The sequence below is a fragment of the Triticum urartu genome, chromosome 1A (genome assembly GCF_056163025.1).
Source record: "Triticum urartu cultivar PI428250 chromosome 1A, HENAU_Tu73, whole genome shotgun sequence".
Taxonomy (NCBI): Eukaryota; Viridiplantae; Streptophyta; class Magnoliopsida; order Poales; family Poaceae; genus Triticum; species Triticum urartu.
Window position 1 is genome coordinate 40,253,247 of NC_141873.1, and position 18,345 is coordinate 40,271,591.

The following is an 18,345-nucleotide window of genomic DNA, read 5'->3' on the forward strand; positions in this document are numbered from 1 at the left end:
CATTGCCCGTTGTCTTGCTGATCAGTTTGACTAGTCAGTCAGTAGAGCGGTCAGCAGAGGCAGGAAAGGGATATAGGAGCAACATGCCTCTCAAGTCTCAACTCATAAACAACAGGCTTGTCCTCACAAAGAGAAAATCAGAGTCATAGCTACAGAAGCTAAACAATCTTGGTCCATTCGATTTTCAAAATGGGTAGACATGCTTCGTAAGGAACAATCATATTGCTGCAAAGCAGTAAAAAAACATACTAAATGTATGAACAAGTACCTGAACCTTGTTACATTGTGTAGTTTTTCTGTGCGTGTCAGAATGTTTTTTGCTTGGGAGAAGTGTGTGTCAGGCCCATTGACTAAACTGTACGTAACATGGAGGCGTCAAAGGATGACTCGTTCCTTCTTTTGAGGAACTTCTCAAAAGCACATCAAGGTTTTTTGAAAAGCACATTCAGGTGACAAGGCAACCTTCTTTTCTCCACAAATGATTCAGGTTTCATCTTGATCTACAAGTTAGACTCCGCACCCTCCTTCCCCTTAAAACGAACATTATATTCCTTGTGTCTAATCGATAAACTAGTAAGGCATTTGAAAATATTCAAAATGTATTAAAAATGTTTAAATTAACATAACACAATCTTTATCTTGAAAATGTTAAAATATTTAACAATGTTTCTCATGCATTAAAAAAATATAAAAAATGTTAAACATTATTTGAACACATGTTATTGTGTACCAAAATATGTTTGACGTGTATTAAAACAGTTAAACATATGTTAAAAAGTGTTAGACACTATTTTAACAATGTTCATCTGTTTCACATGATTTGAAAAATGTTCTTCATGTATATAAAAATGTTCAACATGTATTTACAGAATTTTAAGAGTGTATTAAAGGTACATATACAATAAGTACAAATATATTTGGGAAATGAAATAACAAAGAAGTAAAATAGAAAAGTTAAAAAGAAAAAAAACACGAAAAGAGAAAAGCTAAAAGAAATGGAAAGGGAAAAACAAAAAGAAAGATAGGAAACAAAAAGAAAACAAATAAGAACAAAAGCAAAAAATAAAATAAAAACAGCAAATCCATGAGAGCGAACATGGCAACCTGCCCATAGAACGGGTCCTCAAAAAAACCCTACACATAGAACTGAAAATTAGAAAGAAACAAAAAAAAGGCAATGTAAGTGTTTGGCCCTGGGAGCAACTGGGTAAAAAAACGTAATGATCCCTCCGCTCCAGAATATATGGTGTGTCTATTTTCGCGAAAGCCAAACATATGTGTGTCTCCGAGATTATAAAAAATATATCAACATCTATACAATATTTAAAAAAAATATGAAAATAATTTTCATGATGGATATAATATGAAAATACTTTTCATGTTGGAAGGAAGACACTCATTATAAAAATAATATAAAGATAGTTTGACATCATTCTCTAAAATAAACTCGAGACCCCGCTCAAAGAGTCACATAGTAGATGGAGCGAGAAGAAAAAAAGACCGACATTGTTCCTTTTCTTAGTGAGATTGAATGCACTGAACAACACAATAAGCAGCTGGAAGTTCTTGCCTCCAAAAGAAAAGTAGACATACATGTATTTTAGATTTGCAGGTATTTTTTAGTTCCTAAATTTGCAGATATTTCACTCAAGCATTGATCCCCGCATATAAAGATGGAACAATTGCATACTATTAACCATTAAGATTAGCATTGAGAAGATTATTTTTAAATTTGTGATTCTACGGACTTTCACTCTTCCTAAGTAAATAGCCATAGTAACTACGGTGCAGATTTTTGAAACATGAGTTTAGGCGCACCTGATTAGCCCAAAAAAATAAATAAATAATAGTAAAAAATGAAAAAAAAATGAAAAACTTTGTCGAAACAAGCATTGTCTAGTGCATTACTCACGTGTAAAGTTTCAAAACAAAACGACTTCTGGTATTGTTGGGAAAAGTAAGGAAAAATTACAAGTATAAACTTGTGTGAATGGTAAGCTTAATATAGTATCGGTTTTATTTTTATTCATTCCAAATGCCACGAAACTCATTTTGTCATGAAAATTTATAGGCTGGACAATGCTTATTCCAAGGAAGTTTCACTTTTTTTTACTATTTTTTAAATTCAGGTGCACCTAGACCCATGTTTTGCTATGTATTTTCATAGTAACTACACCTATCAAACACACTAGAAGAAATTATGTTGATGAGTTCGAAAGAAAGACCAAAACCACCGATGAATGAATTCGAATTTGCCAAGCATGGTCTAATTAATTACGAGAAAAATTCTACTCTACTGTTTTGTTTGATCTTGCAGTGCAAACAATTTTTTGTTTACCTCTTTGCAATGGTACCCTTAAAATGGAAAGGCTCCCCTCCGACGCGGGTCCCAGATGTCATCGTCAGCTCACCTTGTCCTACGTCCCGGGCCCCTGTCGCCCTTGACGGGCCGCCGCATCTGCGAGCTCCCCCTCCAACTCAAATGAAAATCTAAAAAATATAGAGAAAGCCCATTGTAAAGCCCAACTCATGGCCTCGTCCATCTAGATTTAACCACCCTTCTCGTAATTGACGAGTGATTGGATTTGGCCGGCGATTGCGTTGCCGTCGTGCCGCCTCCTTCCCTCCGTACAGTTTCTGCCGATCAGAGACTAGATCAAAGTGCGACGGCTTCATCCCGAGGCGCAGCAACTGCTCAGCCACGCCAGGAATTCGAGGAGAATGCCTATACCAGCAAGGGCGCCGGCGTTCTCGGAAGCTCCTCAGGGCCGCCGTGCCCGGCAGCGTCAAAAAAGAACTGCAGCAGCTGTAGTTCGGCGATGTCCTGATCATCAATTCTCCGTCTTGACTAGCCAGTGTTTGCATTACTGACCACTGTCTACTAATAAATTCTCTCAATTATTGTTTTGTACATGTTAAAATAGGGTGTCAAATTAATCATTTTGATTGTATGATCTCTGATACTAATTCGGAGACTTCCGGTTATAAAGAAAAATGCTGCTAAAAGCTCTCAAGTTTAATTCGAAGTAGAATAAAATGCAACTTGCTTCGGAATTGCATGATAATCTACATTGAAACAAAATTAATTTGAAGTAGAATAAAATGCAACTTGCTTCGGCATTGCATGATAATCTACATTGAAAGGGGCAGCTAAATTATCTTCTAATGAAATAATTGATATTTTTTTTTATCTTTTTGGCAACTGTAGAGGCAATTTTATAGTAATACAAATGTTGTAAGTTTTTTTAGCGCCAAAGCAACACATTATTATAACTTTATGATAGTTTGCCTTGAATTTTTTTTATCAACTAGACTCGGCCCCCCCTATGTTCAAATCCTGGCTCTGCCCCTGTCAGTCGGCTCCGGAGAGAGCAGGTGGCATGCGAGTACGCAGCTTCCCCAAATTAAGTTAACTCGCATCCTCTTAATAATTCGATTCATTTGGTAATTACAGGTTGCGGTGAATCATCATTGCGCCATTGGTAGTCTGTCATGCAAATCCTGCATCTGGTACGCGAGGAAAAAGGGTTATCTCTCTACAAATCCCATGTGGTATGTTGAATCTCAAATCAGATATAACCGGTTTCTTCTCTTGGATTGTCTGCCTTAACATATTCTGGAAAGAATGATAGTTGTGAGGACTTGCTGCTCCAGCGCCAGAGCCAGACTCAATTCAGGACTCACGGCTGGTGGTCTTCATTCAGACATTCAGTTTTGGAGAAAAAAAATGGTCTATGGTGAATGTAGGAAAGTCTTGCACGCGGTCTTTCGAGGAACCAGCTCCGCCTCCACGATCTGGCATAGTCTACACGGCAAGCCCGGCAATCACTTTCTTTTGAACTATCAATGGCATGAGCGGACTACATATCCATGTATGTAATGTTTGGGCTTTGGAGCTTGTTCCTGCAGCGCCGGGCTCTGTTCAGGACTCAGAACCGACGGTCTTCATTCAATTTTCAAAGAAAAAAAAAACTGGTCAGTGACGCATGCTTATGTGGAACATAATGTGAGAAGGTCTTGCACCCGGTCCTATCCTTGGAGCATGGACTACACGGCAAGCCTGGCAATCACTTTCTTTAGAACAATCAACTGCATCAACGGACTATTTACCCATGTCCATGTATGTTCTGTGTGTGCCTTGGAGCTTCACCACTAGACCTGCACAACATGAGCCTTGTCCTTGCCTTGGAGCTGCAGCTGTTGCTGCTCCTGCTTGCCTTGCCACGCCTTACTTCTGTGTGAGGGCTAGGGTTTGCATTCAAGCCATTGCTATAGAATTCGAGCTACAAGGGGGGGGGGGGGGAGGAAGGTACAGGATGGATCTGGCTCGCGCAGGAGCTCACACCACACACGCCACCACTAGCCGTTATGCCAATCGCCAGCTCAATCTATCCTAGTTACAGGTATGAGTACCGCTTGGTCTTGGTCAGGCCCAGCTAGCCGAGCGGGTAGGCGAGGCTGCCTCTTGGGCAGGCCTTCAGTTTGAACTCCACCTTGGCGCTCCTCTTGATCGCTGACAATCCCTCCCCTGTTAAACCCGGCTTGATCCCAAGCCGGCGCTCTGGGAAACTTTTGCTGCAGAGTGATCTTGTCTTCCCAGGTAGCCATATCCAGCGGAGACGAACTCCACTTGATTAAGACTTGGAGCACGGAATCAGAGCCTCGATGGATCACCCGCTGTTGCAACACTTGTTCTGGCACCTGAAACTGATCATCCGGAGAAGGAAGTTGCGAGAGCACCTGGTTGTGGGGAGCAATCACTTTCTTGAGAAGCGACACATGGAAACCATGGTGCACTTTGCTGGAAGGAGGAAGGCGCATGCGATAATCCACTTCACCGATGCGCTCCAAAATTTCGAAAGGTCCATAGAATTTGAACGCCAACTTGTGATTTGCTCTCGGTGCCACAGATGGCTGAAGGTACGGTTGAAGCTTGAGAAAAACCTTGTCCCCAACTGCAAACGAGCGATCAGAACGATGTTTTATCAGCTTGATGTTTCATACGTTGTTGGGCACAAAGCAGATGCTGCTTAACCGAGTCCATAATCACCAGGCGATCGCTGAGCCACTGTTACAAATCATCAGACTGAATGGTACTTTCAGCAGATAAACCAAAGTGGCGTGGCTCATGTCCATAGATAATTTCAAATGGAGTTTTTTCTAGTAGCTGAATGCCAGTTTGTGTTATACCAGAATTCACAAATTGGGATCCATTTAGCCCATCGTGACGGATGTCTACCGACAAAGCATCTCAAAAAACACTCTACTTGCTGATTGACACGTTCTATCTGGCCATCTGACTGCGGATGTCGAGCAGAGCTCATGTGAAGTTGAACGCCTGATTTTTGGAACAGCTCACTCCAAAACTTGCTTGTGAAAATGCGATCACGGTCTGAAACTATGGAGCGGGGCATACCATGCAGCTTGTAGACAGTGTTCAGGAAGGCCTCAGCAACAGTTTCAGCAGAGAACGGATGATGCAAGGGAATAAAGTGCCCATACTTGGAGAGCTTGTCAATAACCACCAACAAACAGTTGTAACGGCCTGATGGAGGCAAACCTTCAACAAAGTCCATTGTAACCATTTCCCAAGGCAATGAAGGTATTGGTAGAGGCTGAAGAAGACCAGAAGAAGGAACTCTTTCAGGTTTGTCCTGTTGGCACACCAGATAGCTCTGAACATAGTTTTTAATGAAACCTCGCATGCCCTTCCATCGAAACAACTGCCTGACATGCCTGTAAGTTACTGGGAATCCCGAATGTCCTCCCAGTGGACTGTCATGAAAAGCAGCACATATCTTACTGTGTAGTGCTAAGTCACAACCTAACCAAACACACTTGCCCTGTCTGATTATACCAGCTTTGAGAGTAAATTTGCTGTGAGAAGTGGGCGACGTGGATAGCTATTGCAAAAGTTCCAGAGCTGCTGGATCTTGATCATAGCTTTTCAAAACTTATGTCAACCAAGCAGGTTGGGCAGATGAAATATGCTGCAGTTCTGGTATTTGAAGGAAATATGCCCTAGAGGCAATAATAAAGTTATTATTTATTTCCTTATATCATGATAAATGTTTATTATTCATGCTAGAATTGTATTAACCGGAAACATAATACATGTGTGAATACATAGACAAACAGAGTGTCACTAGTATGCCTCTACTTGACTAGCTCGTTGATCAAAGATGATTATGTTTCCTAACCATAGACATGAGTTGTCATTTGATTAATGGGATCACATCATTAGGAAAATGATGTGATTGACTTGACCCATTCCGTTAACATAGCACTTGATCGTTTAGTTTGTTGCTATTGCTTTCTTCATGACTTATACATGTTCCTATGACTATGAGATTATGCAACTCTCGTTTACCGGAGGAACACTTTGTGTGCCACCAAACGTCACAACGTAACTGGGTGATTATAAAGGTGCTCTACAGGTGTCTCCGAAGGTACTTGTTGAGTTGGCGTATTTCGAGATTAGGATTTGTCACTCCGATTGTCGGAGAGGTATCTCTGGGCCCTCTCGGTAATGCACATCACTTAAGCCTTGCAAGCATTGCAACTAATGAGTTAGTTGCAGGATGATGTATTACGGAATGAGTAAAGAGACTTGCCGGTAACGAGATTGAACTAGGTATTGAGATACCGACGATCGAATCTCGGGCAAGTAACATACCAATGACAAAGGGAACAACGTATGTTGTTATGCGGTCTGGCCGATAAAGATCTTCGTAGAATATGTGGGAGCCAATATGAGCATCCAGGTTCCGCTATTGGTTATTGACCGGAGACATGTCTCGGTCATGTCTACATTGTTCTCGAACCCGTAGGGTCCGCACGCTTAAGGTTTCGATGACAGTTATATTACGAGTTTATGAGTTTTGATGTACCGAAGGAGTTCGGAGTCCCGGATGAGATCGGGGACATGACGAGGAGTCTCGAAATGGTCGAGACGTAAAGATCGATATATTGGACGACTATATTCGGACATCGGAAAGGTTCCGAGTGATTCGGGTATTTTTCGGAGTACCGGAGAGTTACGGAAATTCGCCGGGGAGTATATGGGCCTTATTGGGCTTTAGGGGAAAGAGAGAAGAGAGGTTGGGCGCCCCCCAAGGCCTAGTCCGAATTGGACTAGGGGGAGGGGCTGCGCCCCCTCCTTCCTTCTATTCTCCCTTCCCTTGCCTTGACTCCTACTCCTACTACTTGGAAGGGAGGAATCCTACTCCCGGTGGGAGTAGGACTCCTCCAGGGCGCGCCGTAGGGGCCGGCCCTCTCCCCCTCCTCCACTCCTTTATATACGTGGCCAGGGGGCACTCCATAGACACAAGTTGATCTTCATGATCGTTCTCTTAGCCGTGTGCAGTGCCCCCTCCACCATAGTCCTCGATAATATTGTAGTGGTGCTTAGGCGAAGCCCTGCGATAGTAGAATATCAAGATCGTCACCACGCCGTCGTGCTGACGGAACTCTTCCCCGACACTTTGCTAGATCGGAGTCCGGGGATCGTCATCGAGCTGAACGTGTGCTAAAACTCGGAGGTGCCGTAGTTTCGGTGCTTGATCGGTCGGGCCGTGAAGACATACGACTACATCAACCGCGTTGTCATAACGCTTCCGCTGTCGGTCTACGAGGGTACGTAGACAACACTCTCCCCTCCCGTTGCTATGCATCACCATGATCTTGCGTGTGCGTAGGAAAATTTTGAAATTACTATGTTCCCCAACAGTAGTATTAGAGCCTAGGTTTTATGTGTTGATGTTATTTGCACGAGTAGAACACAAGTGAGTTGTGGGCGATATAAGTCATACTGATTACCAGCATGTCATACTTTGGTTCGGCGGTATTGTTGGATAAAGCGGCCCGGACCGACATTACGCGTACGCTTACGCGAGACTGGTTCTACCGACGTGCTTTGCACACAGGTGGCTGGCGGGTGTCAGTTTCTCCAACTTTAGTTGAACCAAGTGTGGCTACGCCCGGTCCTTGCGAAGGTTAAAACAGCACCAACTTGACAAACTATCGTTGTGGTTTTGATGCGTAGGTAAGAACGGTTCTTGCTAAGCCCAGTAGCAGCCACGTAAAACTTGCAACAACAAAGTAGAGGACGTCTAACTTGTTTTTGCAGGGCATGTTGTGATGTGATATGGTCAAGACGTGATGAGATATAAGTTGTTGTATGAGATGATCATGTTTTGTTGAAGTTATCGGCAACTGGCAAAATCCTTATGGTTGTCTCTCTATTGCATAAGATGCAAGTGCCCAATAATTGCTTTACTTTATCGCTATGCGATAGCAATAGTTGCAAGAGCAATTGTTGGCGAGACGACCATGTGACAACACATTGATATAGATCAAGATGATGGAGATCATGGTGTCATGCCGGTGACGATATAGATCATGACAGTACTTTGGAGACGGAGATCAAAGGCGCAAGATGATGATGGCCATATCATGTCACATATTTTGATTGCATATGATGTTTATCTTTTATACATCTTATTTTTGCTTAGTTTGACGGTAGCATTTTAAGATGATCTCTCACTAATTATCAAGAAGTGTTCTCCCTGAGTATGCACCGTTGCGAAAGTTCTTCGTGCTGAGACACCACGTGATGATCGGGTGTGATAGGCTCTACGTTCAAATACAACGGGTGCAAAACAGTTGCACACGCGGAATACTCAGGTTAAACTTGACGAGCCTAGCATATACATATATGACCTCGGAACACGGAGACCGAAAGGTCGAACGTGAATCATATAGTAGATATGATCAACATAGTGATGTTCACCATTGAAAACTACTCCATCTCACGTGATGATCGGACATGGTTTAGTTGATTTGGATCACGTGATCACTTAGATGACTAGAGAGATGTATGTCTAAGTGGGAGTTCTTAAGTAATATGATTAATTGAACTTAAATTTATCATGAACTTAGTCCTGGTAGTATTTTGCAAATCATGCTGTAGATCAATAGCTCGCGTTGTTGCTTCCCTGTGTTTATTTTGATATGTTCCTAGAGAAAATTGTGTTGAAAGATGTTAGTAGCAATGATGCGGATTGGATCCGTGATCTGAGGTTTATCCTCATTGCTGCACAGAAGAATTATGTTCTTGATGCACCGCTAGGTGACAAACCTATTGCAGGAGCAGATGCAGACGTTATGAACGTTTGGCTAGCTCAATATGATGACTACTTGATAGTTTAGTGCACCATGCTTAACGGCTTAGAATCAGGACTTCAAAGACGTTTTGAACGTCATGGACCATATGAGATGTTCCAGGAGTTGAAGTTAATATTTCAAGCAAATACCCGAGTTGAGAGATATGAAGTTTCCAACAAGTTCTATAGCTAAAAGATGGAGGAGAATCGCTCAACTAGTGAGCATGTGCTCAGATTGTCTGGGTACTACAAACGCTTGAATCAAGTGGGAGTTAATCTTCCAGATAAGATAGTGATTGACAGAATTCTCTAGTCACCATCACCAAGTTAGTAGAACTTCGTGATGAACTATAGTATGCAAGGAATGACGAAAACGACTCCCGAGCTTTTCATGATGATGAAATTGATGAAGGTAGAAATCAAGAAAGAGCATCAAGTGTTGATGGTTGACAAGACCACTAGTTTCAAGAAAAGGGCAAAAGGAAGAAGGGGAACTTCAAGAAGAACGGCAAACAAGTTGCTGCTCAAGTGAAGAAGCCCAAGTCTGGTCCTAAGCCTGAGACTAAGTGCTTCTACTGCAAAGAGACTGGTCACTAGAAGCGGAACTACCCTAAGTAATTGGTGGATAAGAAGGATGGCAAAGTGAACAAAGGTATATTCGATATACATGTTATTGATGTGTACTTTACTAGTGTTTATAGCAACCCCTCGGCATTTGATACTAGTTCAGTTGCTAAAAGTAGTAACTCGAAACGGGAGTTGCAGAATAAACAGAAACTAGTAAAAGTCGAGGTGACGATGTGTGTTGGAAGTAGTTCCAAGATTGATATGATCATCATCGCACTCTCCCTATACTTTCGGGATTAGTGTTGAAACTAAATAAGTGTTATTTGGTGTTTGCGTTCAGCATGAATATGATTTGATCATGTTTATTGCAATACAGTTATTCATTTAAGTTAGAGAACAATTGTTGTTCTGTTTACATGAATAAAACCTTCTATGGTCATACACACCAACGAAAATGATTTGTTGGATCTCGTTCGTAGTGATACACATATTCATAATATTGAAGCCAAAAGATGCAAAGTTAATAATGATAGTGCAACTTATTTGTGGCGCTGCCGTTTAGGTCATATTGGTGTAAAGCGCATGAAGAAACTCCATGCTGATGGGATTTTGGAATCACTTGATGCTTGCGAACCATGCCTTATGGGCAAGATGACTAAGACTCCGTTCTCCGGAACAATGGAGCGAGCAACTGACTTATTAGAAATAATACATAGTGATGTATGTGATCCGATGAGTGTTGAGGCTCGCGGCGGGTATCGTTATTTTCTGACCTTCACAGATGATTTGAGCAGATATGGGTATATCTACTTGATGAAACACAAGTCTGAAACATTTGAAAAGTTCAAAGAATTTCAGAGTGAAGTGGAGAATCATCGTAACAAGAAAATAAAAGTTTCTACGATATGATCGCAGGGGTAAAATATTTGAGTTGCGAGTTTGGTCTTCAGTTAAAACAATGTGAAATAGTTTCACTACTCACGCCACCTGGAACACCACAACATAATGGTGTGTCCGAACGTCATAACCGTACTTTATTGGATATAGTGCAATCTATGATGTTTCTTACCGATTTACCAATATCGTTTTGGGATCATGCATTAGAGACAGCTGCATTCACGTTAAAAAGGGGCACCATCTAAGTCCATTGAGACGACACAATCTGAACTGTGGTTTGGCAAGAAACCAAAGTTGTCGTTTCTTAAAGTTTGGGATTGTGATGCTTATATGAAAAAGTTTCATCCTGATAAGCTCAAACCCAAATCGGAGAAATATGTCTTCATAGGATACCCAAAGGAGACTGTTGGGTACACCTTCTATCACAGATCCGAAGGCAAGACATTCGTTGCTAAGAATGGATCCTTTCTAGAGAAGGAGTTTCTCTTGAAAGAAGTGAGTGGGAGGAAAGTAGAACTTGATAAGGTAATTGTACCTTCTCCCTTATTGGAAAGTAGTTCATCACAGAAATCTGTTCCTGTGACTACTACACCAATTAGTGAGGAAGCTAATGATGATGATCATGTAACTTCAGATCAAGTTACTACCGAATCTCGTAGGTTAACCAGAGTGAGATCCGCACCAGAGTGGTACGGTAATCTTGTTCTGGAGATCATTCTACTTGACCATGACGAACCTACGAACTATGAGGAAGCGATGATGAGCCCAGATTTCGCAAAATGGCTTGAGGCCATGAAATCTGAGATAGGATCCATGTATGAGAACAAAGTATGGACTTTGGTTGACTTGCCCAATGTTCGGCAAGCCATTGAGATTAAATGGATCTTCAAGAGGAAGACGAACGCTGATAGTAGTGTTACTATCTACAAAGCTAGAATTGTCGCAAAAGGTTTTCGACAAGTTCAAGGTATTGACTACAATGAGAGTTTCTCACTCGTATCTATGCTTAAGTCTGTCCGAATCATGTTAGCAATTGCCGCATTTTATGAAATCTGGCAAATGGATAAACAAAACTGCATTCCTTAATGGATTTATTAAAGAAGAGTTGTATATGATGCAACCAGAAGGTTTTGTCAATCCTAAAGGTGTTAATAAAATGTGCAAACTCCAGCGATCCATCTATGGACTGGTGCAAGCATCTCAGAATTGGAATATATGCTTTGATGAGTTGATCAAAGCATATAGTTTTATACAGACTTGCGGTGAAGCCTGTATTTACAAGAAAGTGAGTGGGAGCACTACAACATTTCTGATAAGTATATGTGAAAGACATATTGTTGATCGGAGATGATGTAGAATTATTCTGCAAAGCATAAAGGAATATTTGAAAGGAGTTTTTCAAAGAAAGACCTCGGTGAAGCTGCTTACATATTGAGCATCAAGATCTATAGAGATATATCAAGATGCTTGATAAGTTTTTCAATAAGTACATACCTTGACAAGATTTTGAAGTAGTTCAAACTTGAACAGTCAAAGAAGAAGTTCTTGCCTGTGTTACAAGGTGTGGAGTTGAGTAAGACTCAAAACCCGACCACGGCAGAAGATAGAGAGAGAATGAAAGTCATTCCCTATGCCTTAGCCATAGGTTCTATATGTTGGGGAACGTAGCAGAAATTCAAAATTTTCTACGCATCACCAAGATCAATCTATGGAGTAATCTAGCAACGAGGGGAAGGAGAGTGCATCTACATACCCTTGTAGATCGCTAAGCGGAAGCGTTCAAGTGAACGGGGTTGATGGAGTCGCACTCGTCGTGATCCAAATCACCGATGATCCTAGTGCCGAACGGACGGCACCTCCATGTTCAACACACGTACAGCCCGGTGACGTCTCCTACGCCTTGATCCAGCAAGGGGAGAAGGAGAGGTTGGGGAAGACTCCATCCAGCAGCAGCACGACGGCGTGGTGGTGGTGGAGGAGCGCGGGACTCCAGCAGGGCTTCGCCAAGCACTACGAGAGATGAGGAGGGAGAGAGGTAGGGCTGCGCCAACAGGGAGAGCAAATCACGTGTGTTGGGCAGCCCCATACCTCAAGTATATATAGGGGGAGGGGAGGGGCTGCGCCCCCACCTAGGGTTCCCTCCCTAGGGGTGGCGGCAGCCCCCAGATCCCATCTGGGAGGCGGCCAAGGGGGAGAGAGAGGGGGGGCGCACCTAGGGTGGGCCTTAGGGCCCATCTGCGCCTAGGGTTTGCCCCCTCTCCTCTTGAGGACGCCTTGGGCCCTTGGTGGGAGGCGCCCTAGCCCACATAGGGGCTGGTTCCTTCCCACTTATGGCCCACGCAAGCCTCCGGGGCTGGTGGCCCCTCCCGATGGACCCCCGGACCCCTCCGGTGGTCCCGGTACACTACCGGTGATGCCCGGAACACTTCCGGTGGCCAAAACAGGACTTCCCATATATAAATCTTTACCTCCGGACCATTCCGGAACTCCTCGTGACGTCCGGGATCTCATCCGGGACTCCGAACAACATTCGGTAACCACGTATATCTATTCCCTATAACCCTAGCGTCATCGAACCTTAAGTGTGTAGACCCTACGGGTTCGGGAACCATGCAGACATGACCGAGACAACTCTCCGGTCAATAACCAACAGCAGGATATGGATACCCATGTTGGCTCCCACATGTTCCACGATGATCTCATCGGATGAACCACGATGTCAAGGATTCAATCAATCCCGTATACAATTCCCTTTGTCTAGCGGTACGATACTTGCCCGAGATTCGATCATCGGTATCCCGATACCTTGTTCAATCTCGTTACCAGCAAGTCTCTTTACTCGTTCCGTAACACATCATCCCGTGATCAACTCCTTGGTCACATTGTGCACATTATGATGATGTCCTGCCGAGTGGCCCCAGAGATACCTCTCCGTTACACGGAGTGACAAATCCCAGTCTCGATTCGTGCCAACCCAACAGACACTTTCGGAGATACCTGTAGTGTACCTTTATAGCCACCCAGTTACGTTGTGACGTTTGGCACACCCAAAGCACTCCTACGGCATCCGGGAGTTGCACAATCTCATGGTCTAAGGAAATGACACTTGACATTAGAAAAGCTTTAGCATACGAACTACAAGATCTTTGTGCTAGGCTTAGGATTGGGTCTTGTCCATCACATCATTCTCCTAATGATGTGATCCCGTTATCAACGACATCCAATGTCCATGGTCAGGAAACCGTAACCATCTATTGATCAACGAGCTAGTCAACTAGAGGCTTACTAGGGACATGTTGTTGTCTATGTATCCACACATGTATCTGAGTTTCCTATCAATACAATTCTAGCATGGATAATAAACGATTATCATGAACAAGGAAATATAATAATAACCAATTTATTATTGCCTCTAGGGCATATTTCCAACAGTCTCCCACTTGCACTAGAGTCAATAATCTAGTTCACATCGCCATGTGATTAACACTCACAGGTCACATCGCCATGTGACCAACATCCAAGAGTCTACTAGACTCAATGATCTAGTTCACATCACTATGTGATAAACACTCAAAGAGTTCTGGGTTTGATCATGTTATGCTTGTGCGAGAGGTTGTAGTCAACGGGTCTTGCCATATTCAGATCCCTATGTATTTCGCAAAACTTTATATCGTAGATGCTGCTACCATGTTCCACTTGGAGCTATTCCAAATTGTTGCTCCATTATACGTATTCAGTATCTCTACTCAGAGCTATCCGGATAGGTGTTAAGCTTGCATTGACGTAACTCTTTACGTCGAACTCTTTATCACCTCCATAACCAAGAAACATTTCCTTATTCCTCTAAGGATAATTTTGACCGCTATCTGGTGATCTACTCCTAGATCACCTTTGTACCCTTTTGCCAGACATGTGGCAAGGCACACATCAGGTGTGGTACTCAGCATGGCATACCGTACAGAGCCTATGACAAGATCATAGGGGACGACCTTCGTCCTTCCTCTTTCTTCTGCCGTGGTCAATCTTTGAGTCTTACTCAACTTCACACCTTACAACTCAGGTAAGAACCCCTTCCTTGACTGATCTATTTTGAACTCCTTCAAAAACATGTCAAGGTGTGCGTTCTTTGAAAGTATCATCAGGCGTCTTGATCTATCTCTATAGATCTTGATGCCCAATATGTAAGCAGCTTTATCCAGGTATTCCTTTGAAAATCACTCTTCAAACAAACCGTTTATGCTTTCCAGAAATTCTACATTATTTCGATCAACAATATGTCATCCACATATACTTATCAGAAATGTTGTAGTGCTCCCACTCACTTTCTTGTAAATACAAGTTTCTAGCAAACATTGTATAAACCTAAAAGCTTTGATCACTCCATCAAAACATATATTTCGATTCCAAGATGCTTGCTCTAGTCCATAGAAGGATTGCTGGAGCCAGCATACCTTTTAGCATCCTTAGGATCGTCAAAACCTTTTATTGTATTACATACAACTTTTCTTACGAAAACTGGTAAGAAAACTTGTTTTGACATCCATCTGTAAGATTTCATAATCGAAAAATACAGCTAATGCTAACATGATTCCGACGGACTTAAGCATCGCTACGGGTGAGAAATTCTCATTGTAGTCAACTCCTTGAACTTGTGAAAAAACTCTTTCACACAAGTCGAGCTTCATAGACGGTAACATTACCGCCCACGTCCGTCTTCTTCTTAAAGATCCATTTATCTCAATGGCTTGCCGATCATCGGGCAAGTCCACCAAAGTCCATACTTTGTTCTGATATATGGATCCTATCTCGGATTTCATGGCTTCTAACCATTTGTCGGAATACGGGCCCACCATCGCTTCTCCATAGCTCGTAGGTTCATTGTTGTCTAACAACATGATATCTAAGACAGGATTACCATACCACTTAGGAGTAGTACATATCCTTGTCGACCTACGAGGTTCGATAGCAACTTGATCCGAAGCTTCATGATCACTATCATTAACTTCCTATTCAACAGACGTAGGCTCCACAGAAAACATCTTTCTATGTTGCATCACTCTCTGGTTTAAGTAAAGGTTTGACAACCTCATCAAGTTCTATCTTCCTCCCACTCAATTCTTTCGAGAGAAACTCCTTCTCGAGAAAGGACCCATTCTTAGCGACAAACAATTTGCCCTCGGATCTGAGATAGAAGGTATTCCCAACTTGTCACCTTTGGGTATCCTATGAAGATGTGTTTGTCCACTTTTGGGTTCGAGCTTCTCCAGCTGAAGCCTTAAGCATCGCATCCCCAAACATTAAGAAACGACAACTTTGGTTTCTTGCCAAACCAATGTTCATTCGTCGTCTCAACGGACTTAGATGGTGCCCTATCTAAAGTGAATGCAGCTATCTCTAACGCATAACCTCAAAATGAAAACGGTAGATTGGTAAGAGACATCATAGATCGCACCATATCTCATAGGGTTCGATTACGACGTCCGGACACACCATTACCTTGTGGTGTTCCAGGTGGCTTCAACTGTGAAACAATTCCACAATGTCTTAAGTGATTGCCAAACTCATAACTCAGAAAATCCCCTTTTGATCAGATCGTAGGAACATGATCTTATTGTTATGATGATTCTTAACTTCACTCTGAAATCGCTTGAACTGTTCAAACATTTCAGACTTGTGCTTCATTAAGTAGATATACCTATATCTACCCAAATCGTCAGTGAAGATGAGAAAATAGCGATATCCACCGCACGCTTCAATTCTCATTGGATCACACGCATCAGCATGCATGATTTCCAACAAGTCACTTGCCCGTTTCATTGTACCTGAAAACGGGGTCTTAGTCATCCTGCCCATGAGGCATGGCTCGCATGTGTCAAGTGATTCAAAATCAAGTGACTCCAAACATCCATCGATATGGAGTTTCTTCATGCATCTTACGCCAATATGACCTAAGCGGCAGTGCCACGAGAAAGTGGTACTATCATTATTAACTCTACATCTTTTGGCGTGAACATGTGTATTACCACGACCGAGATTCAATGAACCATTCACATAGGGTGCATGACCATGAAAGGTATCATTCATGTAAACAGAATAACCATTATTCTCTAACTTAAATGAATGACCGTATTGCAATGAACATGATCTAATCATATTCATGCTCAACGTAGACACCTGATAACATTTATCTAGGTTCAATACTAATCCCGAAGGCAGATGGAGCGTGCGATGGTGATCTCATCAACTTTGGAAACACTTCCAACACACATCGTCACCTCGCCCTTAGCTAGTCTCCGTTTAGTCCGTAGCTTTTGCTTCAAGTCACCAATAATAGCAACTGAACCGGTATCCAATACCCAGGTGCTACCAGGAGTACTAGTGAGGTACACATTAATAACACGTATATACTTTGTTGAAGTTACCGGCCTTCTTATCTACCATGCATTTGGGGTAATTCCGCTACTAGTGACTGTTCCCCTTACAATAGAAGCACTCAATCTCGGGTTTGGGTTCAACCTTGGGTTCCTTCACTGGAGCGGCAACTGGTTTGCCATCCATGAAGTTTCCCTTCTAGCCCTTGCCCTTCTTGAAACCAGTGGTCTTGTTAAACCATCAACACTTGATGCTCCTTCTTGATTTCTACCTTTTGCGGTCTTAAGCACCGCGAACAGCTCCGGGATCAACTCCATCCCTTGCATGTCATAGTTCATCACGAAGATCTAGTAGCTTAGTGATAGTGGCTAGAGAACTCTATCAATCACTATCTTATCTGGAAGTTTAACTCCCACTTGATTTAAGTGATTGTAGCACCCAGACATTCTGAGCACATGCTCACTAGCTGAGCTATTCTCCTCCATCTTGTTGGCAAAAGAACTTGTCAGAGGTCTCACACCTCTCAACATGAGCATGAGCCTGAAATCCCAATTTCAGCTCTTGGAACATCTCATATGTTCTATGGCGTTCAAAACGTCATTGGAATCCCGATTCTAGCCGTAAAGTATGGTGCACTAAACTATCAAGTAGTCATCAGGATGTGTCTGTCAGGTGTTCACAACATCCACAGATGATGTTGTAGGGGTTTGCACATCGAGCGGTGCATCAAAGACGGCAGCCTTCTGTGTAGCAGTGAGGACACTCCTCGGACTACGGACCCAGTCCGCATCATTGCTTACAATATCTTTCAACTTAATCTTTCTCTAGGAACGTATTGAAACAGGGAGCTACAACATGAGCTATTTATCTACAACATATTTGCAAAGAAAATTTAGACTATGTTCATGATAATTGAGTTCATCTAATGAACTCCCACTCAGATAGACATCCCTCTAGTCATCTAAGTGAAACATGATCCGAGTCAACTAGGCCGTGTCCGATCATCACGTGAGACGGACTAGTCAACATCGGTGAACATCTTCATGTTGATCGTATCTTCTATACGACTCATGCTCGACCTTTCGGTCTTTCGTGTTCCGAGGCCATGTCTGTACATGCTAGGCTCGTCAAGTCAACCTAAGTGTTTTTGCTGTGTAAATCTGGCTTACACCCGTTGTATTCGAATGTTAGAATCTATCACACCCGATCATCACGTGGTGCTTCGAAACAACGAACCTTCGCAACGGTGCACAGTTAGGGGGAACACCTTTCTTGAAATTTTAGTGAGGGATCATCTTATTTAAGCTACCGTCGTTCTAAGCAAATAAGATGTAAAACATGATAA